Source organism: Dermacentor andersoni, chromosome 1 (genome assembly GCF_023375885.2).
Source record: "Dermacentor andersoni chromosome 1, qqDerAnde1_hic_scaffold, whole genome shotgun sequence".
Classification (NCBI taxonomy): Eukaryota; Metazoa; Arthropoda; class Arachnida; order Ixodida; family Ixodidae; genus Dermacentor; species Dermacentor andersoni.
The window spans coordinates 316,700,746-316,728,470 of NC_092814.1; the positions used below are offsets into that span (position 1 = coordinate 316,700,746).

Sequence of the window (27,725 nt, forward strand, 5' to 3'; positions counted from 1 at the left end):
ATCGACCATAAGGAGTGGGGCACCACGTAGGGTGTATCAAAATTTCACACGGTGCGTTTTCTGCATATAACTTAATGCCATAGTATTGGAAGCATTTAAGAGTACTTATTGTTTCTGCACCAGTTTGAGAGTGAAAAACTCTTTTTGGAAGTCCATGCAGTGGTGAACACTGTCGACAGTCTCAAATAGTTTTAAGTTGTCGGCACACAGAGTCATGCTGTTCATTTATTAAAGTGCTCTTAGCACTAACAGAAAGCAAGGAATCCAATATCGTTTGAAACACTTTTGACGCCGTGCAGAGGATAGATATAGGTTGGCAGTTAGTAACTGCACATCTAGCACCTGATTTGTGCATGGGCAATGTCCATGCTACCTTCCGAGTGCTGGAAAAGGTACTAGACTTTAGGGAACTATTGAAGATGTTTGTGAGAACAGGGAACAAGTATGCTTCCATACGTCTTAAGCTCTGCGGAAGAAAATACCATCAACACCACAAGAAAGGGAAGGTTTAGGGCACTTCATCACTTGAAAACAAGGTTTTCATTGACTGATAGCGTACACTCTGTGCCAGACTGAGAAAGAAGGTTACTTGAAACATATTTCACACCATATAGCAAACAGAAATGTTCTGCAAAGGCATCAGCAGTGTTCGATACAACACCACTATTTTCATGAAGAAGACGCACATCTTTGGCACTCTTTTTAGAAGAGTGAGAGCGCACAAATCTCCAGAAATATTTTGAATTATGTGTCACGCTGGCTTCAACACAATCAATGTGGTCGTAGTGATGATTCTAATAATAATAATAATAATAATAATCTTAGTGGTAACTTGGCACTCCAGACTAAAAGAAATGCTGATGCCTGTATGTTAGAGCGTCTGATAACCAGCCATCTAGAGCAGGAATTTGCAGGATGCAGAAGACACTTCCTTCCCCTCCACGTGCACACACACACGCGCGCACACGCGCACACACACACACGCACGCACGCACGCACGCACGCACGCGCACACACACACACACGCACACACACACACACACACGCACACACACACACACACACACTCACACACACACACACATGCTCAATAACACAGCACGGCACAAACGCACACATTCGACGGGTGCACAACACACAGGAGTGCCAATTCAGTCTGGTTCCAAAGAAGGAGAATCCAAATGGCCAAGGGGGGTGAAGAGAAAGCTCTGTATGCAAAATATAATCATGGAGTTGTGGTGTCGGGCCATAGAGGCGCGATGAGGGCTCGGGCTGTGCTGACCACTTGTTCAGACGAACTGAAGAAATATTAGTGCTGTTCAGAGAGCCGTCAAGCACCCTGCAGTATAGACCAGTGCAATGTTGCGCTGGTATTGCAGGGTGTGCTACTTGAGGGGTTTGAGGCAATCCTCGTAGGCTGGCATGAGCTTGCGACAATCGAAAAGACAGGAGTAGAGGGTGCGTGTTGTCCGGCGCTGAACAAGCTTAAGTTTGTTAGCGTCGCCAGTTTGGCACGGAAACTATACTGATGAGCAGTACTCAAGTCGTGACAGAATGATAGAAGGGTAGAGCGCTCGGAAGACCTTACGTCATCAGGGAAGGGAGACACGGGACACAAACCCAAGAATGGGCCGATGCTTAGATACAGTGCTGGTTACATATGCGGAAAAGTTTAGAGAAGAGCTAAATGTTACACCCAGAATGGGAAGGGCCCGAACAGTCTTTATAGAGGTGCTCCCAAGGAAGTAGGTTGGACGTGCAGCAGTTTTGTTGTGGCTGATACGCATGGCAGCACTTTTTGCAGTGCTACTACAAAGTTTGTTATTGTAGGCCCAGTCGTTCACCTTTATGGAATGTATTTATTACAAGTACATATGCTGTGCATCGGCATATTGTTGTGGAAGTGTTAACTTGTTAATCACACACATTCTGCGCAGATACATTAGTAACTTGGTTTTGAGTACATCTTTGTCCTGACTACAATTTTTAGTATCGCAGCAAGAAACATTTTAGTAGAAGCTGAAGGGATTCCAGCAGTTTAAGCATACCGACTGCACTCACACCATCTACAGTTTCCATAAAGAAAACGTGAGATAAAGCATCAATTACAGTTTCATTGACTCAGTACTTGCTGCTTCTGAAGCAGGCATCGAAGCAATCATGATATACGCTGCTACATGCATAGGTCTTGCATGATGCAGGCCATGCTATGCACTGCACATGGGGCACACGTTGCAAACAGATTTCTTTTTCCAGTGCTCAAGTATAAGGACACACTGACTCAAAGATGACTGCGTTGTCACGTATGCTTCAGTGCGTCAGTGTTCTTGATTGCTACACGAGCGATTTATCTCCAACTAGCCCAAAAAAACGGATGCACTTGAAAGAAGTGAGTGAAGGAGCACAGTGAACTTGTACTGAACTGGATTCACATGCCGAATAGAAGAGCGCAGTGTCAGCTGAAACGGGCGGCACGGCTGATTATGTAAGTACTTCCCATAGTTCGGCTACTAGTGTCTTTCGCTTTCGGAAGTTATCTTTGCCACTGGAAACAGCGCAGAGCTTGCCCGTTAAACTTGAGTCACCAGACACCACATGAAACACGCCGCGGTTGACCACCCCAAGTTCCACACGGTTCATTCACCACATCATACATCACACGAAGTCAGGAGTGCCATATTTTAAATCACTGCAGCAACAAACGGGCCTGAATATTCATTTCCTTCGACAGAGTTTCTCAGCTGGGTTCGTTCACTCGCCAGTTACGAACTCGATGGACGCGCTAGGCCTACGCGTAGCGTAAACAACACTGCTGATTATCCAGACTTCGAAGCTCGTAAACATGTTTCCATTCGTTTTGAGCACAACAAAATACACATACAACAAGCACAGACGTTGCGGCAATCGTGATTCGGTTGCCTGTTTTAGCAGACAATCGCACTGAGCCCGGCGGAACCCAGTGGGCAGGTTGGATTAGTCGGCGTCGTTCGAAGTCGCTTCGGATCCACGTCGCACTGCCACAACCCACGGTCGTCGGTCGGTCGGTCGTGTCGTTGTCGGCCTACTATTACAACACTGCCTTTCAGGAACACTGTCGCGCGCGTCGTGCGTCCAAAGAACACGGACGATCGTTGCTGCCGGCGCCTTCGCATGGGTGGCCATCATAGGCATAGCAGCCGGAGGATTCGCAGCCTCCGATTGGTTGATGCGTGCGACGCGACGCAGCCTCTCATTGGTGCACGCCGGCGCAGCTTCGCCTCGCGTCGGCAAACTTCTAGCATAGGCAGTAGACATAATCGCTGCGCGTCGTCCCGCTTCGCCGTGTTCCCGACCAACGCTTTTGACGCTTTTGACGCTTCGGCGCGTGCCGAAGCTTTCCGACGCGTTCCAGTGGTTGGGGCATTACGCAGCAGCCGCCGGTAGTGGCAGCCTGTCCCAGTTTGACCTTGGCTGAACTTGAAGGTCAGTCTGACGGAACGAGGCGTTTTCCGGGTTTGTACCTGGAGCAATAGAGCTATCGCTCTAAACGCTCGCGCGCGCACACACAACAACGACGACAACAACAACAAGGAAAAAGGAAGACCTAGACACTGTAGAAAGCAAGCAAAATAACATCTGCTGGAATGTAAGTGCAACAATAAAATTCTGCTTTAAATGTATCATCCAAGCTGGATATTGTAATAAACAGAATATACGCAAGCGGGCAAGGAAACAAAGAAAACGCGCAAACGAAAATCGCGATGTCGCAGTTAGTCCCAACGCTGAAGTCCTAGTGCAGAAGCAAAAATGACAGAAAAAATAATACTTTCACTGTTCAACAACAACAACTGAAAGCAGTACACTATGTTTTGTTATAGTGCATCAAGAGTTCACGCAATCTATTCTTTGGCGGGGCATGTAATCCTTCTATCAACTTGTGCTAACAAAGGAAGGATTGGAGCTGGGGTAGGAACATACGTTCTTCGTGAAGGATAGAGTAAATTAAAGTGTTTACCTCGTAGCCTACCAGGGCATGTAATGTTAGCCTATGTTTATAAAATTCTGATGTCCGTGTTGCAAGAAGTTGACATTCGTAAAGAGAAGAAAGTGAGACATATGAGCACTGTATGACAGGTTTGCGATTAGGGAAGTAACGCTGACTCTGTCACGAATGAATACTTGCATACATTAATACACGCATATGGTGCATTAGTTCACGAGCTACGAAGGAAAATAAATCCCAATTCTTAGGATATTCAATGTAAATAACGTAGAACTCCGTTGTTGATTGCTATTGCGATGCGGACTACTGTAATAACAAATTCAATCAATACGAGGGATCGCCTCGCTATCATAGCGCTAAAACTTTCCGTAACAAGCAATCAAAACGGTCACATGGGCGCAATGGTAAAACCGGAAAAGTAGCCATATATGGATATATACCCCGAGCGTTCAATGGCTGTTAAGCCTGACATAGAAGTGATGACTCTGTGAACCAGAACACATCGTTATTCTTCCAACCAGTCGCACCTTTCCTCCCCTTCTTCCAAACGGCGACGAAATTCAAACACTGTCTTCCAAGCTGTCTGATTAGTTTCTCGAGAAAACTTCGGAAAAAAACTTTCGACGGCCTCTTTGAGTTCATCACCGTCAACAAATCGCTGTCATAGAAAGTGATCCTCAAATGGCAAAACGCACACGTGTTACATTGGGCGTCTAGCGGAGAATAGGCCAGTTGTTGGCGTTTGTAACCCGCATTCCTGTAGAGCGGGCATATTGTGCAACGTAGCCATGAGTACAGCTGCAATTGTTTTTCCTTTTGCCATATGTTATTCGGCGCTAATCGACGTTCAAGCAGGGCTTGGGGATGAGCTCGACTTGTTATTTTAGTTTCGGGGGGTAGTAAACAAATCAACCTAACACCATATCAGAAATTACGACCATGATCTTTACCGCACAGGCTGCGTCCACATTCAAGGGCGGAGGAAGATTTGAGTGTTGCCAGTAGTGATGCGAAACTATGGATATTACTATCGATACTATCGATAGATGAATCACTGTCGAATTATCTATGGCAAACAAATAATTTCAGTGGTGCCATGGCTAGTATAAAACGACGCAACGTACCGCACGTAATGACCGCAACGTAAACTTGCCGACGTTTTACTGCATATCGCGTGGCACGTGCTAGGCAGACTGCGGTGACGATCATAGCGCTCTGTATTGTCGCAGTGCCCGCGTCACAGAGCGCTGCCGAAGGACACCTCTCCGTACCAAGACACATGGTATTGCTTTCAATGCTCATAGCATAAGGTCACGCGAACTGGTTCACCAGTAAAGGAAATTGCCACCTCAAGCAAGGAAGAGTAACTGCTTTGAATTCTGAAGGCCAAGTCAAAGTTCAAGAAAGCCCCTCTCTGAAGTGGCTATAAAGTATGCTTTAGCGTTACATGCAACGTTAGTACCAGCAGAACGCATATTCTGACCCGCTGGGTATGCGTAAATTGAAACATGGGCAGCGCACACAATGAAGAGCAGTATATCCCACATTACGTTTCACATCCGACTCACCCGCCGCGGTGGCTTAGCGGCTATGGTGTTGCGCTGCTAAGCACGAGGTCACGGGATCAAATCCCGGCCGCTGTGAACGCATTTCGATCGGGGCGAAATGCAAAAACGTCCGTGTCCCGTCCATTTGGAGCACTTTAAACTCACCCTGTTGGTCAAAATTAATCTGGAGTCCCACAATACGGTGTGCTTCATAATGAAATCGTGATTTTAGCATGTAAAACCCCAGAATTCAATTGAACACATGCAAGTGTTCAGTCAAAACGAATAATGTCGTTATAAATGAGTATAACTGCGCTGAAATGAATTGCATTTTTAGATTAGACAATCATCGTCATCATCAGCCTGGTTACGCCCACTGCAGGGGAAAGGCCTCTTCCCATACTTCTCCAACTACCCCGGTGATGTACTAATTGTGGCCATGTCGTCCCTGCAAACTTCTTGATCTCATCCGCCCACCTAACTTTCTGCCGCCCCCTGCTACGCTTCCCTTCCATTGGAATCCAGCCCGTAATTAACCCTTAATAACCATCCGTTATCTTCCTTCATCATTACATGTCCTGCCCATGCCCATTTCGTTTTCTTGATTTCAACTAAGATGTCATTAACTCGCGTTTGTTCCCTCACGCAATCTTCTCTTTTCTTATCCCTTAACGTTACACTCATCATTCTTCTTTCCATATCTCGTTGCGTTGCCCTCAATTTAAATAGAACCCTTTTCGTAAGCCTCCAGCTTTCTGCCCCGTAGGTGAGTACTGGTAAGACACAGCTATTATACACTTTTCTCTTGAGGGATAATGGCATCCTGCTGTTCATGATCTGAGAATGCCTGCCAAACGCACCACAGCCCATTCTTATTCTTCTGATTATTTCCGTCTCATGATCCGGATCCGCCGTCACTACCTGCCCTAAGTAGATGTATTTCCTTACCACTTCCAGTGCCTCGCTACCTATTGTAAATTGCTGTTCTCTTCCGAGACGGTTAAAAATTACTTTAGTTTTCTGCAGATTAATTATTAGACCCACTCTTCTGCTTTGCCTCTCCAGGTCAGTGAGCATGCATTGCAATTGGTCCCCTGAGTTACTAAGCAAGGCAATATCATTAGCGAATCGCAGGTTACTAAGGTATTCTCCCTTAACTTTTATCCCTAATTCTTCCCAATCCAGGTCTCTGAATACCTCCTGTAAACACGCTGTGAATAGCATTGGAGAGATCGTATCTCCCTGCCTGACGCCTTTCTTTATTGGGATTTTGTTGCTTTCTTTATGGAGGACTACGGCGGCTGTGGAGCCGCTCTAGATATCTTTGAGTATTTTTACATACGGCTCGTCTACACCCTGATTCCGTAATGCCTCCATGACTGCTGAGGTTTCGCTTTAATCAAACGCTTTCTCGTAATCAATGAAAGCTATATATAAGGGTTGGTTATATTCCGCAGATTTCTCTGTCACCTGATTGATAGTGTGAATATGGTCTATTGTTGAGTAGCCTTTACGGAATCCTGCCTGGTCCTTTCGTTGACAGAAGTATAAGATGTTCCTGATTCTATTTGCGATTACCTTAGTAAATACTTTGTAGGCAACTGACAGTAAGCTGATCTGTCTATAATATTTCAAGTCTTTGGCGTCCCATTTCTTATGGATTAGGATTATGTTAGCGTTCTTCCAAGGTTTCGGTACGCTCGAGGTCATGAGGCATTGTGCATACAGGGTGGCCAGTTTCTCTAGAACAATCTGCCCACCATCCTTCAACAAATATGATGTTACCTGATCCTCCCCAGCTGCCTTCCCCCTTTGCATAGCTCTCAAGACTTTTACTTCTTCCGGCGTTACCTGTGGGATTTCGAATTCCTCTAGACTATTCTCTCTTCCATTATCGTCGTGGGTGCCACTGGTATTGTATAAATCTCTATAGAACTCCTCAGCCACTTGAACTATCTTATCCATATTAGTAATGATATTGCCGGCTTTGTCTCTTAACGCATACATCTGATTCTCGCCAATTCCTAGTTTCTTCACTGCTTTTAGGCTTCCTCCGTTCCTGAGAGCATGTTCAATTCTATCTACATTATACTTCCTTATGTCAGCTGTCTTACGCTTGTAGAACTTCGAAAGTTCTGCCAGTTCTATTCTAGCTGTAGGGTTAGAGGCTTTCATACATTGGCGTTTCTTGATCAGATCTTTCGTCTCCTGCGATAGCTTACTAGTATCCTGTCTAACAGAGTTGCCGCCGACTTGTATTGCATACTCCTTAATGATGCCCACAAGATTGTCGTTCATTGCTTCAACACTAAGGTCCTCTTCCCGAGTTAAAGCCGAATACCTAGCTGTTCTGTAGCTTGATCTGGAATTCCTCTATTTTCCCTCTTACCGCTAACTCATTGATCGGTTTCTTATGTACCAGTTTATTCCGTTCTCTCCTCAGGTCTAGGCTAATTCGAGCTCTTACCATCCTATGGTCACTGCAGCGCACCTTGTTGAGCATGTCCACTTCTTGTATGATGCCAGGGTTAGCGCAAAGTATGAAGTCTATTTCATTTCTAGTCTCGCCGTTCGGGCTCCTCCACGTCCACTTTCGGCTATCCCGCTTGCGGAAGAAGGTATTCATTATCCGCATATTATTCTGTTCCGCAAACTCTACTAATAAGTCTCCCCTGCTATTCCTAGTACCTATGCCATATTCCCCCACTGCCTTATCTCCAGCCTGCTTCTTGCCTAGCTTGGCATTCAAGTCGCCCATCGGTATAGTGTATTTTGTTTTCACTCTCCCCATCGCCGATTCCACGTCTTCATAAAAGCTTTCGACTTCCTGGTCATCATGACTGGATGTAGGAGCGTAGACCTGTACAACCTTCATTTTGTACCTCTTATTAAGTTTCACAACAAGACCTGCCACCCTCTCGTTAATGCTATAGAATTCCTGTATGTTACCAGCTATATTCTTATTGATCAGGAATCCGACTCTTAGTTCTCGTCTCTCCGCTAAGCCTCGGTAGCACAGGACGTGCCCGCTTTTTAGCACTGTATATGCTTGTTTTGGCCTCCTGACTTCCCTGAGCCCTATTATATCCCATTTACTGCCCTCTAATTCATTCAATAGCACTGCTAGACTCGCCTCACTAGATAACGTTCTAGCGTTAAACGTTGCCAGGTTCATCTTCCAATGGCGGCCTGTCCGGAGCCAGGGATAGAGAGAACTAACTACTAATTGTCTTGGTCTCGTCTGACGAAGGTTAGCTTTCAGTGCGAATAACTGATAGGCATGTTTTCAATTCTAACAGCAAAGAGAAATATTATATTCGCCAAAATATTGCTAAAGATGCATAGACGGAGCACTACTGATTACCAGTTATTGCAAAACGTTTGGTAATATCTCTAGTCAACAACTGCAAAGCTATCAATTACAATATTATAGCAAACGTTAATAAACAATCATAACACTACTGATAATGCTATCGATTGTTAAAAAGCTATTGACGGTATCGCTAGTCAATTTACCGATAGTTTTGCATCGCTAGTTGCTAGGGAAGAATGTGCTGTTGGGCGAGTTGGCTATACATACGGCTATTTTCTAGCGCAAACATGGAAGCCGCAAGACTGCTCTCTGTATTGTCTAGTATGTTCGGTTGTACCATCTTTGTGTTAAATAACACCATGCTTTGAGGTCACACTCACTCGCTTGTAGTTGGGGTCCCAGAAGTAGAGCCAGGTTTCATCGAGAGTCACCAGATGCCAGTGAAAGTTCCTCTCATCTGAACTCATTATGGCTAACATTTCACGGCAACGTTGCAATAAACTATTTTTTCTCGATTCAGACGTCAAACACTTCAGGCTCCCATCACGAGTAAATTTTTTTAAATACATACAGGTTCCTGGAGGATAGTTTCTACTGGCCCAGTGCTGACGTCTCACTCTGTAGTAACCTGAAGAACGTCTCATACTTTGTTCGTAGCTAAATTTGTTGCTTTCCAGCCCATCTCTTCAGTGATTACTTCAAATAGGCGACAGGCTGATGTGTCATCTTCCAAGGACGCCTTGACGTGCCTTAATGAAGCTGCCTATCTTTCTAACGTCTCATGTGACGGAGCAAAGACTCCGTAGACACTATTCATGTGTTCATGAGTATTTGCAGGTGCTGCTCGCGTCTTTGGAAAAAGATTAGATCCTAGCACCATGCTTCATGCTGTTGTTTACTTAGCCAGTGCCAATTTGCGATCACGATCAAAGCCTCAGGCGAACACGTCTCCCTGTGTCCTGTGTACTATGCCGAGAAATAGCAGTGGTGCAAACAAGGTAACGTTCAACATCAGCACGCCACTCTCGTATTGGACTAAACGCTGAAGAAATTAGAACACATTCGCCCGTCAACATCACCGCTAATTATCATCAACCAAAGCAAACAGCATAAAAAGCTTCGCTTACATAGAGTCCCACAGTGCGTAGGATACGCATTTTACTACCTGAATCTTTGCCATCTACTCAGCTGTCTAGGTGATCACTGTTAACGACAGCGGAGTGCTGGTGGAAGAGCACCCTTTCAATATTTCAACACGTCTGGAAGAGTGCAGCTGTGGCAATATGCGAAGGTTTTAATATATAAGCCAAATTAGGTTCTCCGAGTTAATATATTGATGTCATTCGATTGCGGTGTAGAAGGCAAAATGCTAAACAGGGAGAAGTAATCTTAATTTGATCTTGGTTGTGCTAGCAAATCAACCAAGCTGTCACACATGAAATGGGGCATTTGTAGGTGTGTTTTGCAGCAACACAGCCTTGAATAGCTTTCCAGTTAACTGCTACCACTCTAATTTATCTCTAAGGCATGCAAAAAGGTACAGCTTTGTAGGAGGCTGGCATCAACAGAGATCTATTTAATGCCAAGTTAATGTGTAAAGATGAGGTGTTCCTATTAGGGCGACTGTAGAAACTTATGCTTTAGTTCCAATCTGGTATGAGGCGAAGCATCGATTGCGATAGCGAAATAGTGGACAGTTATACGAAGTAAGGATAGTAATTTTATCGGCTGCATAAATGTGTAAACATATATGCATACTAACTAAATTAACGAGCATAATGTCACGCGCGCACAAGAAAATATGAACACATCTTACTCGATGACCGCGGAAACTCGCTGTCATAGCGTTGGAGTGAGGAAGTGCGGCAGCAGCAGCGAGCGAGTTGAACTTCGTGCTGCGTCTCGCATCGACGCGAACTAAGCCGCGGAAACACAGCGCGCGGCGGACTCTGGCCCCGTCGCAGGTGGCTTTCAAGGTACAGCGGCCCGGGCTGGCGGGCGCAGCCGCCCGGGCCGATCGGAGTAGAACAAGCCCCCCCCCCCCCCCCACCTCTTTACTCTTCCCCCGGAGCCTTGCCCGTGACGCAAAATGTCGCGCTTCCGCTTCCCTCCCTTGCGTGCGCGAGATTGAGCCCCGATCGCTGGCTGACACTCGCACGCTTGTATTCGCACATATCACACGGTGCGCGGCGGCGATTTTAGCGCCCTTAGACTTTATACGGAACCTCAGGCCGACGGGAGAACTGCACCTGGAGTGTCCATATAATTGCTATAGCAATAGAAAAAAATGCCTGTATAGGTTGGTAGGAAAATCGGGACGGACACAGTTCTGCGGACACAGTTCTTTGAAACTGTGTCCGCAGAATATGAACCTTGAAGATCTTTGGAAGATCTTCAAGGTTCTAGGATTTACAGCCTTGCACGCCAACGGAATTTTCTGAAAAAGCCATGAGACAATAGAAGCGGCCGCGGTGGTCGTATATCTCCAAATTCTAGAGCATTGCTTATACTCTTACTGTTGACCTTTAAAGTTCATAGAAATTCATTCAAAGCAGCTTTTTTCGAAAAAAAGAGAGAAAATAGCCAGAAAATAGATCTCTGAACTGCAACTCTGCGCCGAGAACTGTTCCTCGAAGCGGTTTCCAAGCTCTAGACTATCGCAGCTATGTGTGATATGATGAGCGGAAACGCCTTGATTTGGTCGCGGCACAGCTGCTGCTTTTCACCTAGTGGCTGATAAGTTTACCACCAGTTTACTCATATTAATGAGTTGTTGCGGGAGTATCGAATTTAGGCATTAGCCTTCACGTTGAAGGCCGCGGTATTTTCTAGCCATGGCGCGGCGGGCAACGGGCGCGAAGCGGCAAAAAACTGCCATAGTTGTGATGATTCAATGAAGCACTTGCGAGTACCTCGTTTTTATTTCTTGTAATCTCCTTCACAGACGCACTTGAACCATAAGATTCCTCCGCAGTGCCCTCTGATGGGCTTTGTCTTGTTTTTATTGTAGCACTCCACGATGCATAGGTCCGTCTCGAAAGGGCAACCTGCCAGAAGACAAAGAAGAAGAAAAAAAGGAAGACAGGAGAGAGGCCACTCCTGTGCTCGGTATATGGATCACGCAATAATTTTGTGAACAGGGCAAATACACGCGCGTAGTCGCTTTACAAATGTTGCATGAACACCTGACACGAGTATCATTCCTGTAAGCGCAGCGATTCCTAACCTAATTAGACCTCAAAAAGATCATCAGCCTTTCCCCTTTATGAAGAAGGACGAGCAGCGAATCTGTGGTGTGTTTTACCTCAATCGACGTATCTCTGTATATATATATATATATATATATATTTGTTACTGAAGGACACAGGCAACGACGAATCCATCTTTTGACTGTGGAGTGATTTATTCTTATTCGTTTATGAAGTATAGTGACGTGTGCAAGTACCGCCGCATGTCAGACAGGAATTACACAATATTTACTACTGCACTGTGAACTACGTAATCACGAAACGCAGATAAAACTCGGCGTAATGTTAGAGTCGTCTTAGCGGCCAATTTATGTATAATTTGTTTCAGGATAGTTTCGATAAAACAAGAGTTACAGCCGTTTTGTATAACCATACTCCCTCCGTAGACGGCCATGTATACGTATATGTTGACAACAGACGGCTATTCTGAAATGTTTACAACTTCACTGTGAACTAACTAATTACGACAAGTAAATGAAACTCAGCGTAATGATAGAGGCGTCTTATCCGCGAATTTCAGTATGATTCGTTTCGAGGTAGTTTTCATAAACCAAGAGTTACAGCCGTTTTCTGTAACTTATACTCCCTCCGTAAACGGCCGCGTATTGACAGAAAACGAGAATTCTGTAACGTTTACAACTTCACTGTGAACTAATTATGACAATTAAATAAAACTCGACGTAATGATAGAGTCGTCCTAGCGGCCAATTTGAGTTGATACTTTTTCCAAGATACCTACATTAGATTGAGAACTGCAGAGAATTCGCGAGAAACTGGAGACGAAAATTTGTTCGTGTCGACGCGACGCGTAGACGGACGGACACCGACCACCACCGCAGGGTAGCTATATACAGCTTCGCTGTAAAAATTACAAATCAATTGCTTCGATTTAAATGCTTCAAATCCGCGTCACTTTTTGTGCTTATTTTGGTGCAGCAATAAACACAATAGGTACATCGCTCAGATTTTGTGAGGCGTCTCGGTTAAGCAGTGTTGCAGTTCCGGCAGGAGTCAAATAACAGCAAAACCTCTCGACCACAGCTCACGATTGATGAGGTGTTGTGCGGTGACATAGAACAACACGGTGTCCATACCATTGTCTCCGAGATCTTGACGCATGAGAACTTATCGAGGAGGCGAGGCCGATTTTGAAGCACACGGCGCAGGGATCCCTACACGAGGTTGATTAAGACCGCGGTCCTCGGTGAAAGGATGGACCCGTATGGTACTTCTCTGTCGTTATAATTCGGGGTTAAGGGTAACGTGCTAAATGTAACGGCATTACTGTTAACACGTTAATTTTTACAGCGCGGCTGTTAAGGGCAGTTTCTCAGCGTTTTTGGACTGCGAAGCCTCCCCCCCCCCCTAGCGGCGGTGTGCTCGGTATCATATTTTGTATTTGATCAAATTAAAAGATATTGTTAGTATGATTATTCAATCAAATCAAAGAACGTTTATTATTTACAAAGGTTGTATATATTGCGTTGAATATAAATGAAGGAAGTCCCATAGCTCAAGGCTGCAAGGGGACCTCCAGTTTTGAGGTGCATGAAGAGAAGTGAGTAAGCAACAGTGGTTATACATTAGCAACGTCTAGTAAGCACAAATATTAAGCATAATTTGCATACAAGAAAACAGTACTAGTAAACAGAAGAACCGTGAGCTCAACCTTCTATTAGAAACATGATTAGTTTGTTCTTAAATGTAACAAATGATACACATTGTTTTAAATCGTTAGGCAGGTTATTCCAATATGCTACAGCTGCAAATTGGGCCGTGTGTTTCCCATAGTTACTGCGTACTTTTGGAAGCAGAAAGTTGTCATTCAAAGCAAACCTGATGTTATTGGAAATGTAAGGCATATTTTGTCAAATACATTAATCGTAATGAGATTGTTTATTGTCTTGATTAATGTGATGATTAGGTGATATTTCACCATAAGTGTAAACGGAAGGATTTTATATTCCCGAAGGAGTGCAAGGGCGTTGGCGTGGAAAGGAATGAAGGTGATTAACCGGATGAATTGGTTTTGTGAATGGTGTAAGGGAAGTAAATGTGTGGGATACGTATTACCCCAGGATGATACACAGTAAGTAATATGGCTGTGAGTGAAAGCGTAGTATAATGATAGTAAAGTAGGACAGCTAAAGTATCGTCCGCATTTATTAGGAATCTTATCCCATAGGCTATCTTTTGTTTTAGGTGCAAATATGTTCAGAATATATTGAGTCTAAAATAACGCCTAAGGAGGAGGATTGCTTAACGCCATATAATTTAGGTGATTGAAACGTAATAGCTGAAGAGTAGGTTGAAACTTTAGAGGTAGAGTTGAAGAGCATAAACGTAATTTTAGCTAGATTAATCTGGAGAGAGTTGAGTTCGCACCATTCTGTGATGTTCTTGAGGCCATTACTAAGCTTTGTAGTTAGGGAAAGAATTGATGAATCTATTGCTACTATTGTCCGGTCATCTGCACAAAGGAAAGATGTGGAGTAATAAAGATAATTTGCGATATCGTAAATGTAGATCAGAGATAGAAGAGATCAAATTATCGAACCTTGAGGTACACCTTAAGTCGTAACTTTGAGGTTAGAGAATACTGCAGAAATATAAACAGTTTGTCGTCTGCCCGATAAATAACTTCTTATGAGGGCTAGTTCTGGTCCAAGAATTCCTAAAGCTTAGTTTAGTTTCAAGCATTTTATGACTGATGGATACAAAAGCTTTAGTGAGGTCAATTAATGAACATTGCGCCGGAATATATGCCTGAGTTGATAGCCAATTTAATCTGATTTAGTATTATATTAACCAGCGACGCAAAGCAACTTGCGTCAGAGTTCCGAATTTTTCCTGTCAAAAGTAATTATCAATGAGAATAAAATAAGTTTCCTTGCATACAATCACACGATAGCACCTCTTTCCTGCGTTCTTTTTTTTTTTTTTTTGGCGCGAAACTTCTCGCCGTCCGGTCAGCAGTTTCGTAAGGTCAGGAGATCATGTATTGAAAGCATGTTATCCTATAGGCGCTTACGTATTTGCAACTGCACTAGCCACGTGTCGTGTACTTTGTTATCGCTGTTTAGAGGAAACAAGCCTTTACTCCGTCATGCATGGGTCGCATGCACAGAGGACGCCGTAGGCACGCGTGGCGCACTTGAAGCTAGATTTGGCTAAATTTAGCCTGCAATTTAAGTAGAGGACGAGACGAGCTCGTCAGCGTCCAGCAGGAGCATCCAGAGTGCACCCAACAACCCGAGCGTGGGACCAATACCAGAGCAGAATACACGTGCGCCCTAATACCGCAGGAAGTTCGCTACAGGGCATTTCAAATCCGTGTTCATGGACAACGAGTATAGTGTGCTTGGTTACGTCATTTCTGTACACCAGTGCGCTCATACAGCATCTGAAGCATGCGCAAGACATTCCATGTACCCCACTGCGGCTGTGTCCCCGCGATACAGCCTAGACGATTTTATAGCGCAGCATTATACGGTTAGCTGATCGAAAAACTTCATGTGAAGCCAGAAAACCCCTTTTTCAATACAGGGCAAGAATGCCCAGGTTAAGCCCATTGCGTGCGCGGTTGATAGCTTCTCATTCGGAGTACAGTGACAAACGACCCAGTGTTCGCGATAACAACAGGCGCGCCGGCGGAAAGCATTCTACGAGCCCATCCACTCTCGCCGTTTCCCATACGCCATACGCAGAAAGGATGTGTTGAATCTAGGCCAGAAATGCCTAAGCCTATACTAAAAGCGCAATAGCAAATAGTTTAGAACGGCCTGGTAAACTCCCGACAGTGACGATGGAAGGTGGCGAAAGGGGACCCAGAAAGAGAGGATGCGCCACTTTTGCATTAGTTACACGTGCACGCGCAGCCCTCGCTCTTCCGCTGCTTACGATGGCTTTGACGCGTTGGATATGCCACGTCGGGCGTCGCACAAAAAAAAAAAAAAGAAATTCGCGCTGAACCACTCATATGGTGGCGGATTTGCCTGCGAAGCTGTCCATCGCAGACCGAGCAACTATGACCAAAGTCCGCGTCCAGAAACATTGTCTTGGATTTGGACTTCGCCCCGGAGAAACTCGGAGGAGGCGGCCACTCACGCCTTCGCCGCTTGGACGCAGACTCGAATGAGATCCGTGCACGCCCGGAAAACAATGCATAATCCGGTTCTTGCAAACCGCGTCGCACAGCCCTGTGTTTTACCGCCACAACTGCCGCGCTCTTGTATCGAGGGCAGACAACAGCAGAATAAGCCGGCAGCAACAGAGGCCAACGCGGGCGCACTCGCCCACTGCGCAGGTGCGGCGCGCCGTGACATCACGTGTTCTTTCTTCCTTCTCCGCCGTACCATCGTATGTTATCTTTTTTGTTCACTTTATGGACGTTAGCCACCCAGATACGCCTCCTACTCCCCCCCCCCCCTTTAGACTTTGCATACGGCTCATTCGTACAGGTCCGTAAGGTAAATAGCGTCGCTGGAAAACAATCATATGAGCCATTACACTCTGTGAAGGTGGATGACCAGCGAAGCTGTGTAACACACGACAAAGAGGTGACTCAGAATTTGGAACAAAAACAACGAACACATTTATTGTCTTGACCGGTGGCCATCGTGGCGAAAGGTATGCACACACATTTATTTTTGAAGATCCGCATTCATTCGTGTCATACATTCGTTATATACATTCGTGTTTTCATTTCGCGATATATTCAGGCAAAGAATTTGAGGCCGAAATCACCGCACCGCCTGGCAGTGGGCCAATGCCGTCGGCGCCTTCGCAGATGGAAGAGCAGGATGGGAACGCTGGCATGATGAGCGGCAACGGAGCGAGCTGTGAAAGAAGACGACGACGACGACGAACGCGCGAGCAGAGGCACGAGCCAATGATGATAACGCTGGTTTTTGCTCTCGCAGAACCCTAGCCATACACAGCTTCTCTGTAATTAAGCGGAACATCCCTGAGTGGGAAATGTCGAAGATATGCGCAGCATTGTATGGCGGTCGGCATGGTGCGGGATGTATCTGTACGACAGTGGAAATATGTGCATCTCTCTGCTCGTACTCCTCACGCATCTTTAAATAAATAACGCAAACTACATCAGCATAACCTCTACACACATCGTTACCACACATAACACATTCCGCACCACGCCGACTGCCATATAATACTGTACATATCTTGGACAGTTCCTGTTCAGGGAGGTTCGGCTTAATTTCTTTCACACTAATCCGTAATTACTAGCTCCACGTTAAAGGTCAGCTAAGGGTTTGCATGGCTGCCGTGCTACAGAGCAGCCAACGAGCTAGTCTGCACTGGAGGTCAGAAGCGGCCGTATGACCACGGTGTCGAACCAAACTGGAGCTAGCTGAACCGAAAACTTCAGCGTAACTGTTACTTTTAGTTGAAGTATTTTATTTAGCTGTTTTACACCATCTTGGAACTGATTGGAGGAACCGTTCCGAAACCGGTTCGACAAGCTGTTTGGAAGACCCTGTGCACACTCTGCTAAGGCAGGTCAGACGAAGAACGTTGGATAAATGCTCAAAGGTTCCCGTTGAGGGCAAACGGTCCCAACGCTACAGGCAGACTCAAATAACTTCAACTTAGTTTTGACACTCATTATGGTAATGTTCGTGCAACCAAGGCTGTCTTAATGGGATGAAAAATAGTGCTGTTTTATACGTACTTGCACCCATTGCTATACAGCAAAGGAAGTGGAACAATTCTGTTCAACTTCATGCTTTGTTGCAACATACTGCTGTGCGCTGTCGTCTGAGCTGCAGCTGCAATCCAACCACCCACAAGGAATCTATAGCGCTGAAGCTCCTGATGTTCTTTACGGTTCTACTTGGTGTTGCGTGTGGCGTGACAATGCTTCATGTGACAATGACGGCAAAGAGAGAGGGCGTCGCGTACGTGTGGTCTGGGCTTAAGTTTCACGTAGTTCTGGGCTAGCTCAGTGCTCAAAACTAACCGAAATACCATACGGCTGCGACACCCCGATAAGCAGTGTGGCCAAAGTTTCATTCCTACGTTGACGGGCGCAACCTAGAGTTAGCAGACGATAGTCGACTTCTATCGGAAGTGCGTAATTCTTATCAAAATTCGAACTGTAAATTTTCGCTCACTTCCGCATGTTTAGTAAGTTGCGTCAATCAATATACACCGTAAATGAGTATCAGAAGCGCACTGATCCAACCACCCTTCTTGATTGAAGTCGGCTATAGGGCAATAGCAGCCGTCTATGAGGAGCTCGCATAGGACGAAATATGCAAGTCTCCGACAGCTTCGAAAGAGGCGAGGAGAAGGCCTCTTTTTGAAAAGAGAGATTGTTTGACAAAAAGGTGACGCGCCTCGCACGACTGCAAAATTTGGCTTAGATATTCACAGCAGCGTAGGCTATCCGCGAACTCTGTTTTTTCACGAAGCTCGAGGGGTGGTTTAGGACCCCTTTAAATATGGCTTCTTAAAACAATTTTTGCGATCTTAGAAAGTAAAGTAAAACACACCTTCATTGCATTTTTTTAAGGGCAATGCAGCGCGGGGGTGGTATATCCCAGCCGTGGTTGAATTTATTGGAACTTAACTAATGTGAAATGAGAAACGAAGAGCAATATTTAGCGTTGCTTAGATAAACAGTCCTTTCGTTGTTTAGCTGTGGTTGCTAGGTCATGTGAACGGGCACGTTCTAGTGGAGCTGCTTAGCGCAGTCTTTGATTTGAGATTGCTTAGGGTGGAAATCCAAATGAGGAATTGGTCTAGAAGCCGGCGATTAATGGCAGTTGGGCAAGTAAGGGTTTAAACAAGAGAGTGATTGAAAAATACTAAGCGGTACAAACAATGACATAACAGGTTAATTTAATGAGTCTAATATTTGTGACGGTTGCGTATGGTTTATAGGAGGAAACTTGAAGATATAAATGATTTCGACTACAGTGAGTAATTTGGTAATGACCCAATTTCATGCGTGCCACACAATTATTAATCTGCCTTGCTGACCTGGCAGTCATATGATCTTGAGCCAGGAATGACCGGACGTGAGAAGACAACAAGGCGCATTGTCCACAGTTTAAGCTGCCGTTGAGTACTTTAAGGTATGATGAAAATCGGTAAAGAAGGAGTCTCAATTGAGAACATGTTTGGTATCGAATGCAGTGTATTCGGTTGCTATATGGCCATTCAAGTCCTCTGCAGTTTGGCCAAACCAGCCCACTGATCTAAAATTGAGTCATCCAGTTGTCCTCTCGTGCCCGAGTCAAGGAAGCCTAGAGTAGCAATAGGGGCTTAAGGCTTTAAGCCACTCGTCGTATTCATATATCCTTATCGCTGAAAAGGTGGAAATGAGAACATCAATCTAATCTTACACCGTGTACTATACACGGCCGCGTGTGCTTCCATAAAATGTTCAATGTGCGTCATTTTGAAACACATTGAGCACACTTTTACCAGCTTGAGAGGCGAGTGCACACATATGAGTTACAGTAAAAGGTCGTGTACTTTCTCTAAAGACTTTCTTCAGTTTAAAAGCTATTCAGGGGACGCCTTAACAATATGTTTCTTCTTACATCAGTTGCATGTCAGCGTTATTATCGGTGTACTGACAGAGGTCAAATTTGATAAAGAGTAAGGCTCAGAAAAATAAAATAAATTATATACCCCCCAAAGCTAAGTCAGAAACACAAGAGACACCGTAATATAGAGTTACACATCACTTTTCACCCCTTGAAGCTCTTCAACATTTCTGAACATATCAGCATGCGGTATTCTTAGTTTTGCTTCCCACCCCATGGAAAAGTGGCGCCGACAACTGGGAGTCGAAAAGCAGACGTTTTGCACAAAACAGAAGCGAACTCGCTACATTGACCACGCTACCATGTAGTGGCTGTGTCAGTGCGGCGAGCTTGCTTGTGTCCACGTGCCACTGACCAAAGGTGACAATCGACGTTAGTTTGCTGCCCGGTTCTACTTTCTAATTTTGAAAATTAACTGACCCAGAGGGGCGCAACATACCGCAGCATCGAAACGTACACACGTACATACAATGCGCATAGTTCTATAGGATCCGTGCGTGTATGCTTGTGCTTTGATGTGTGCGGTGAGCCTATATAAAGAACACCAGCAATAGCCACTGAAATAAGTTAAATCTTGTTTTAATTGTTTACAAATGCATCGAATATGAGCGCTATTCTTTCTTTAGCGTATATGTACATTTCCAATTAAGCATTATTTCAGTGTTGCCCTTAATAAGTGTTATTACATTGCGGATTATCGCAGCAGAAATTTTCGTTATCTATCTCTAATTGGTTTTACTTTATATGTGCTTATTTATACCTCATGTGCATCTGGCTGGCACAGAAGCAATACCGAGATAATTCTAAGCTTACTCTAGTGTATGCGCAGTCAACACATTAAGCATCATAAATAATTCTAGAAAAAGTACCCTGCAACTGTCTGTTCTCTTTTTTGTGCATTTTCCCTAATTGGGCCTATATAGTGTCGGCCACGGCTGCGAAAATAAGCGTATAAAATAAATAACGCTTATGCATAGGTAATGTGTCAGGGTCACCAAGAATTCATGCCGAACATGTCTTACGTGTAATCAGGCTTGTATGTAACGGTTACATGTAATAATTTGTAATCCATAACAGATTTTGGTAATTTTGTAATTTAACATTAACTTTGTTTACTCGGTAACACTCACTGTAATTCAAAAAATGTTTTAGATTACATGTAACCAGTTTAATCATTGACGAGATAAGCTGTAACAGGGGACGCAGCTTTGAGAAGATTAATTTGGTGTGAAGTGAAGCAGAATGGCCCAAGGCCCTGCCATGCAGCAGCCTAGCGAATGCGCATTTTCAGACAGGAAATCCTGGGGGCTCAGTAATTGTTTCCTCATTCAACCGGTGCTGGCATGTCTCGATAGCGAAGGCCACTAAGGATGTTAATGGTAGGAAACCGCATATGTAAGACTTCTTCAACTTTTCAAGTGGTATCGTCAATGAAGCGCTGCGCTTCATAGAGGATCCAGGTGCTGAGTAACCACAATATTGTGCACAAGATCCATATAAGTTATACTACACCGCCCTATCCTCGAGCGAGTCGGCAAACCTGCCTGCCTTTCGGTCTAGTTATCCTCTTCGGTCAAGTTTTCAGTATTGCTGCTGATGTCTTCACATTCACAACAAGAACGAAGAATGATGACAAGAAATCTTTTAAAGCAATTGTTAGTGCAGATTATAAATGTGTAAAGTGGCTGCCAAGTCCTTGTCTTTACTGTATGTATGCGATGCATAAAAAAAGTTATAATAGGAGGAAGCTAACGTAGAAGTTATCCGTAGTAAAATTTTTAGCGCACAGAAAGGACACAGGACTGAAAGGAACGACGCAGGACTGAAAGGAACGACGCACTGTGTCCGCGTCGTTCCTGTCAGTCCTGTGTACTTTCTGTGCGCTGGAAAATGTACCATAGGTTACCAACATGACCCAAGCATACGCGCTTAGAAGTACTCGATTACTTATGAGTAAGTGCTCATTTATATTTGTGCGGCAGTAAATGATAACCAATTACGTTTTCGAATGTAATAATTCTAATTATAATCGGTTACTTTTTTTCTGTAACGTGCGCAAGTCTGCGTGCAGTAGAAGGCCATAACACACAGTATACGTGCTGGCTGACACTCCCGGCTAAACGCTGTACTCACGTGAGAAATTGACGGCGAGAGGACTGTCTGCGTCAATGTAGACGTCAACGTCGATTTTGGGCAGCTGCAGCACCTTTCTTCCTATTGCCATCCCCCTCAATCTGTCTAAGGTTTTTTTGATGTCCTCTATGATTGTCCCGGTGGCCAGAGATCCTGGGCAGCAGCATTGCGCCCGCCGCGGTACATGAGAAACTGCTTCGCTCAAGAGACCTTGTACACGCTGCAAAACGTAACACGAACAAGATTGCTGCAAATATAATTTCTATCTAAATAGCGCCTTTCATTAAACGATCAGCTGCGCAACAGCGTAGCAACAGGGAACGGGCGCTCAAAAACGATCTGCAGAATGCGGAACACCTGTGCACGAAGGTTAATTCTCTAAGCGCCTTAACGGCCAGGTGTGGAGAAGACCGTCACAAAAAATTAGTGATGCTTCACTTCGTGAACGCGGGTTACGCGCAAGCGTATGGGTGCCATTCCGATATGATTGCGTTACCAAGTATATGGACACTCCCGGCGCATTTCTGCCGTCGTTATTAGTAAGGCATGTGCCTTTACCCAAACCCTTAACAAAAAGTAGATACTCCTTTGTCATGCGTCATCCCGGGTGAACGCTTTTCTGGTTGCTACCACCAAATTCAAAGGCATCTGGAGTGCCCGTGTGTCACGTGTATCGTTTAAGCATAATATAATACAATCTAATACTTGCAGGGTGAAGAAAAATCAAATAGACGAAAGCATGTTCGTATACTTGCCAAATATGAGCATCACAGCTATAATGGAGTTTCCCATAGTTAACCTGAAAAGATAAAATACAAGCGATATATTTCTTCCTGTTGTTTAAGGCCCGCAAGACGAAGCAAACTACGCTAAATGATTTTTTTTGCTTTATTCGCGTTTTTCGGGCGTTCCGATTGTTGGCGGACTCCCTGCATGCGACGGAATTTTAAGTTGTGCGTTATGCGAGTTCAAGCCTCAAGAAGTTTGTCTTGAACCACTCATTCTTAAAGAGAAAACATCAAGATGTTTGGCTTGAGCCAGCCATTCTTTAAGAGACCCTATGTTTATTAAAGCTCGTTAATTCTTGGTCCTGTTCGGCGCGCTTTCAGCCGAACCCACCGAAGCCAATAAGCTAGATAGTTAAAGTATCTGCGGTTAGGCGGAAGTGGGGGGGGGGGGGGGGGTGCACGCGATGGTTGGCGGGAGAAATAGCTGAAGACATAACGACCTCGTCATATTGAAAAACTGTCGTCAGGGTAGATTCCCCGAAGAAACGATAACAGTCACTCTGCGCCTCGGGCTAAAAAGGGAAGACAAACTCACAAGAGCTCAAAGAATATAAGCACTGATGTTAAAAGTCAGAACAGTAATTGTGGTCATGTGCAAAAACGATATAAAAAGAGAGAAAGTGAAAAAAAAGAAAAGAATTGCTCGTAGTGTCTTAGAGGCTAGTGATAAACATACAACCTATAGGTACATCACGGCCATCTTGTGTCGTTTGTTTAACGGTCTTAGGGCGCACAATTGGCTGTCGGATATTGCAATGTATAGAGTGGGTACTTGTTATGTGTGTGTTATTACTTGCCAGGTAATAACTATACTAGCAGCATAAGAAGGTTCGAAAAGCCAGCACCTCTTAGACAACTGCTCAGAATTGCGTGCAGAATTTTGACGTCCCGTCCGACCAATCGATAGTCTCTTGGATAGGAGCCGTACATTGCTTCGAGCTTGTCATGCTTGCGGTGTGTGTATATTCAAAATCACTTCTAATTGTCGCTTTTCTAGCACGTTATTTATGCCTGGTTAACACAAGGTTCGAGATTATAGGTCGTATAGCTGCTGCTTTTCAGGGCTCTCCTGGCAAATACCTGATAACGAAGAGTATAGAGGTGTTTCAATTTCCGAAAAGCTGCAAAGCTTGAACTATCGGTGCTTTTTGAAATCTCCAAAATTTAAGTATAAAATAACTATTCGCGATGAGATCACTGCGTGAAGTGGAGTTTGCAAGTGGCCATATGTTCAATTTTTAAAGGACTGGACGTCATTTCCTTCAAGCAGTCCGTCTCCATCGAGCACAGTATTTTTTCCCACACTCCCAGTTTTAAAAAAAATGCACGGTCACAAAACGCAAAGGAAATGTAAGTGAGTATGAGCCTGTCCACACCTGCTAGCCTTGCAGTGTTGAAGTGTTAATTAAAAAAGAAATATGGGGTTTTATGTGCCCAAACCATGATTAGATTATGGGGCACGCCGTAGTGGGGGACACTGAAATAATTTGGACCACCTGGGGTCCCTTAACGTGCACCTAAATCTAAGTACACGGTTGTTCTCGCATTTCGTTCTTGCGCTAGTCTTGGACAACGCGATGATGAATCTACTGGTTTGATTACAACACGGGGTTTTCATTCTTTTTTTGTTGTCGCCAAGCAATTAAGTTTACTGACTGGTATCTGAGTCGTATAGGGAACTGGAGCAGGCGCGGAATAAGCGAAAAAAAGAAAAAAAAACGATGAGCATGAATGTCCAGATAGTTTTGTAGTTGTAGTGATGCAGAAAGATCGAGTGAGAGAAACAACTTTATTTACGGCATAGCCAGGTCGTTAAATTAGCTTGCCGGTGATCCGAAGGGGGGTGGCCAATTTCTTGCCACGACCGTTTTGGTCCAGTTATAGTTACTTCTGCATGAATCTGATAGTCAATCGTCGACAGGAGTGACTCCCAGGTTACATGGGAGGGAGTTGGCAGTATTGACTGTGGAGGAGGGTTTCCCTCGCATTGCCCAAAAATGTGATTTTGGGTAGCCTTCATGCAGTTGCAATGTTGGCAGTTTGGTTAGATTTCATCCGGGTAGATTTCGGATAGCCGATGGGGGCTAGGGATAGAATCGGTTTGAATTTGTCTCCAGATCGAAGCCGCTTCCCTTGTTAATTTTGTATAGCGCGAAAGAAACTGCATGAGATCATAATGTGCGAACCGCAAGGTAAGCTTCTATAGTCAGAACTGTTTGAAGGGTAAAGGGGTGTATTCAACAGTTCAGCAGCTAGCGTCAGGCGTAATCTGACAGTCAAGCGACTCGGAGCAGGAACACCTGGAAGCCCGATCGAGCGGCCCACACTGGCACGAAGCACTGGCGAACCGGCTGGCTCAGCGGCTGCACTGTAGGCATCGAATAGCTGATTTGACTTGCCTTGTCTGTGCTCTCTTCATCTTTATTACAGAAGCAACAACAATCATTATTTCACAGTTTATTAAACAAAAATTTCCCTATAAGAACTCTGCAGCATCCTCAAGAGATACAGGTGCGTTCTCCGATAAGATGAAAGAGGGATGAAATGGCGCTAGCGATGTTAAAAGCTCGGGAAAGCATTTGCGTGACCCGTCGTCGTTGCTAAGTGACTAAGGCGTTTCGCTGCTAAGCACGATGTTGCGGGATCAAATCCGCGGCCCCGGCGGCCGCATTTCCATGGGGGTGAAATGCAAGAACGCCCGTGGCATTCCCAATGGTGTACGTTAAAGAACCCCGGCCAGGTGGCCAACATTTTACTTGACTTCCCCCACTACGGCGTGCCTCGTAATCAGATCGTGGTTTTACACGTGAAACTCCAGAATAAAACATTTAAGTATTTTTTCCTGCAATGACAGACACGTCATTAAAATATGGTTCAGGCTAAGAATATCCACACTTCTGTAAACTTGGTGAATCGATGCGTTTAGCCGTTATTTCTTCTTTATCCTGGTTACTGCTGACGTATTGTATAGAGCGCGCCAATTTTTGAAGAAACAAGGCTTTCGTTCTCTTTTTCTGCTTTTTACTTATCTCTATACATTCAAGCACCACGTCGTTTGTTTCTTTTCAGGGCGATTTCTTTTCCTCATAGTAGAGTGCTTTAGCTTGTCCGGCGTTCCGGTAAACGCAGGCGGACTGGGCGTTTTACTGGATGAGTGGGAGGCGTAAAGGCGAGCGGCTTGACAGGTGCTGTCACCTCATGGGGCACAGCTGAACCACACAAGCACAGAGATAATATTGCGCCAGCAAAGTATATTATACTTCAGTGCCGATGTAAATTTTCGGCAGAGGGAAATCGTGACACTTAGGCTGCTGAGCACGAGGTCGCGGGATCGAATCCCGGCCACGGCGGCCGCATTTCGATAGGGGCGAGATGTGAAAACACCCATGTACTTAGATTTAGGTGCACGTTAAAGAACCCCAGGTGGTCAAAATCTCCGGACTACTCTACTACGGCGTGCCTCATAATCAGAAAGTGGTTTTGGCACGTAAAACCCCATGATTTAGGAAATCGTGACACAATTACGCCACTGCGAAAATTTAGACCAGCGACGAAAAAGAATACGCTTGGTTAATGCAATATCAGCTCCGTGGTTACTGAAATATTAGCTCGGCGCCACAAGGTGGCTGCACCGCTCCAGCAGCTCACATTTACGTCTAAGCCTAGCTGGGAGAACGCCCAGTCCACCTTCGTTAACCGGAGTACCGGACAAGCTCAAACTCTCTAATGCCTCGAGTATTTTACTTCTCGCGGGACACTTAATCTAATACTTCCTTGCTTTGAAGACTCTGCGCTCGTTTGGCCATGCTAAATTGTCACGGTGAAACGAGCGCATGCATGTGCTGTGGAGGCTCAATAATAAGCGAAGACCTCGCGAACTATAGAAATGTCTTTGCAGGCTCTTAAACATCTACGCGGGCTTCTATTTAAGAACCACTGGACTGCGTTATTTCGAGCATGTCAGTGAATTTATGGCGGGGGTTCCTCTAATACGTTACAAGTTGCCATGGTCATGGCACGCGGCTCGGTTTTAGCGCACGCTGAGGGCACGCCGCCGACTCGACTCGTATGCGGTGAATGATGTGTGACAATCTGAACGTCACAGTAATCGTACATTTTTTTTTATGATTATTTCTACGATTGCCATTTATAAAACACCGTTCTGGACATATCAACTCGTCGAGTAGCAATTTTCTTACCGTTCCGGGGCCAATTCATTCGCAATCTCTTCGAAACAGCGACCGCGCTTCAAGCAGCGCAAAATCGAATAGTCGAGAGAATTATCCAGCTGGCATTGTGCGCACGCGGCGCAGCATTTTTTATGTACGATTGTTTTGTATGAAATGTTCCGAGAACAAAACGTGCTTGCAGAAGCGAAGGGCCACGAAGACTCATGTTTGATCGGCGCAATTATGTGCAGCGCTGCTGAATCCGGAAGAACTATAGCAGGGCAGGAAACACAATCGACCGTTGTTTCGCCAGTCCTCCGCCATCAGGGGAATCATAACATTGTCATATTAGCACATAAACGTTTACCTTCCTCTCCCACGAACTCAGTGACTTTTTGTTGCCCCACACTTGTCACCAGACAGATAGCTGGAGATCGTTTTTTTTTTTTTTTCGGATATGGTGATTCGAAGGGAATGCGGCTTTGTTGCTCGGAATCGAAGAGAGAGTGCATCCTACGACGGTTTCTTGCCCTCGTATCGTTGCACTGAATAAGTGCGGCAATGAGCGTAGGCTGAGAAACTCGATTTGTTGTAGGCCCAGTACGTATTTGTCGAGAGCATCTGCAAGCTAGAACACAAGTGTTAAGCGGTATACTAGAGACAATTATTCGCGCTGTTGTTGTGGGGATGAAAGGAGTCATCGCTATCACAATTTTCGTATGGTGCTAAAAAATAACATTCGTGACGATGCGAGAAATGGCAGAAAAATAATGCCGGCTATGTCGCCAGCTGCATAGAATGACACAATCCATGTGTTCTGCGTTCAATATACCTAAAAGTGGGTTATAATTTCAATACATACTGAAGCGCTTTCGTGATGCATTGGCGGCTTTTTACGCTGTCCGTCTCGTAAATACTGGATGGTCATGTTTAAGTAAAATTTTTAAAAATCGCCTGTTGCAGAT

The 27,725-nt window shown here is 44.9% G+C and overlaps 1 long non-coding RNA gene across 4 annotated transcripts in view; it reads right to left on the reverse strand.

Annotated features, from left to right (window-relative positions):
* LOC129381004 (uncharacterized) overlaps nucleotides 1-26,897 on the reverse strand; it is a 75,088-nt gene extending 48,191 nt beyond the window's left edge. For 2 of the 4 annotated variants that reach the window (XR_011891036.1, XR_011891038.1), the window contains exons 1-4: nucleotides 26,791-26,897; nucleotides 22,559-22,602; nucleotides 21,804-21,956; nucleotides 11,755-11,889 (exon numbers count right to left, since the gene is read on the reverse strand). This is a non-coding gene — a long non-coding RNA (uncharacterized lncRNA). Of the gene's footprint in view, nucleotides 1-11,754; nucleotides 11,890-21,803; nucleotides 22,024-22,558; nucleotides 22,603-26,790 lie in introns of all 4 variants that reach the window. The other 2 variants (XR_011891040.1, XR_011891039.1) reach the window with 2 other exon arrangements.
* Nucleotides 26,898-27,725: the final 828 nt, after the last annotated feature.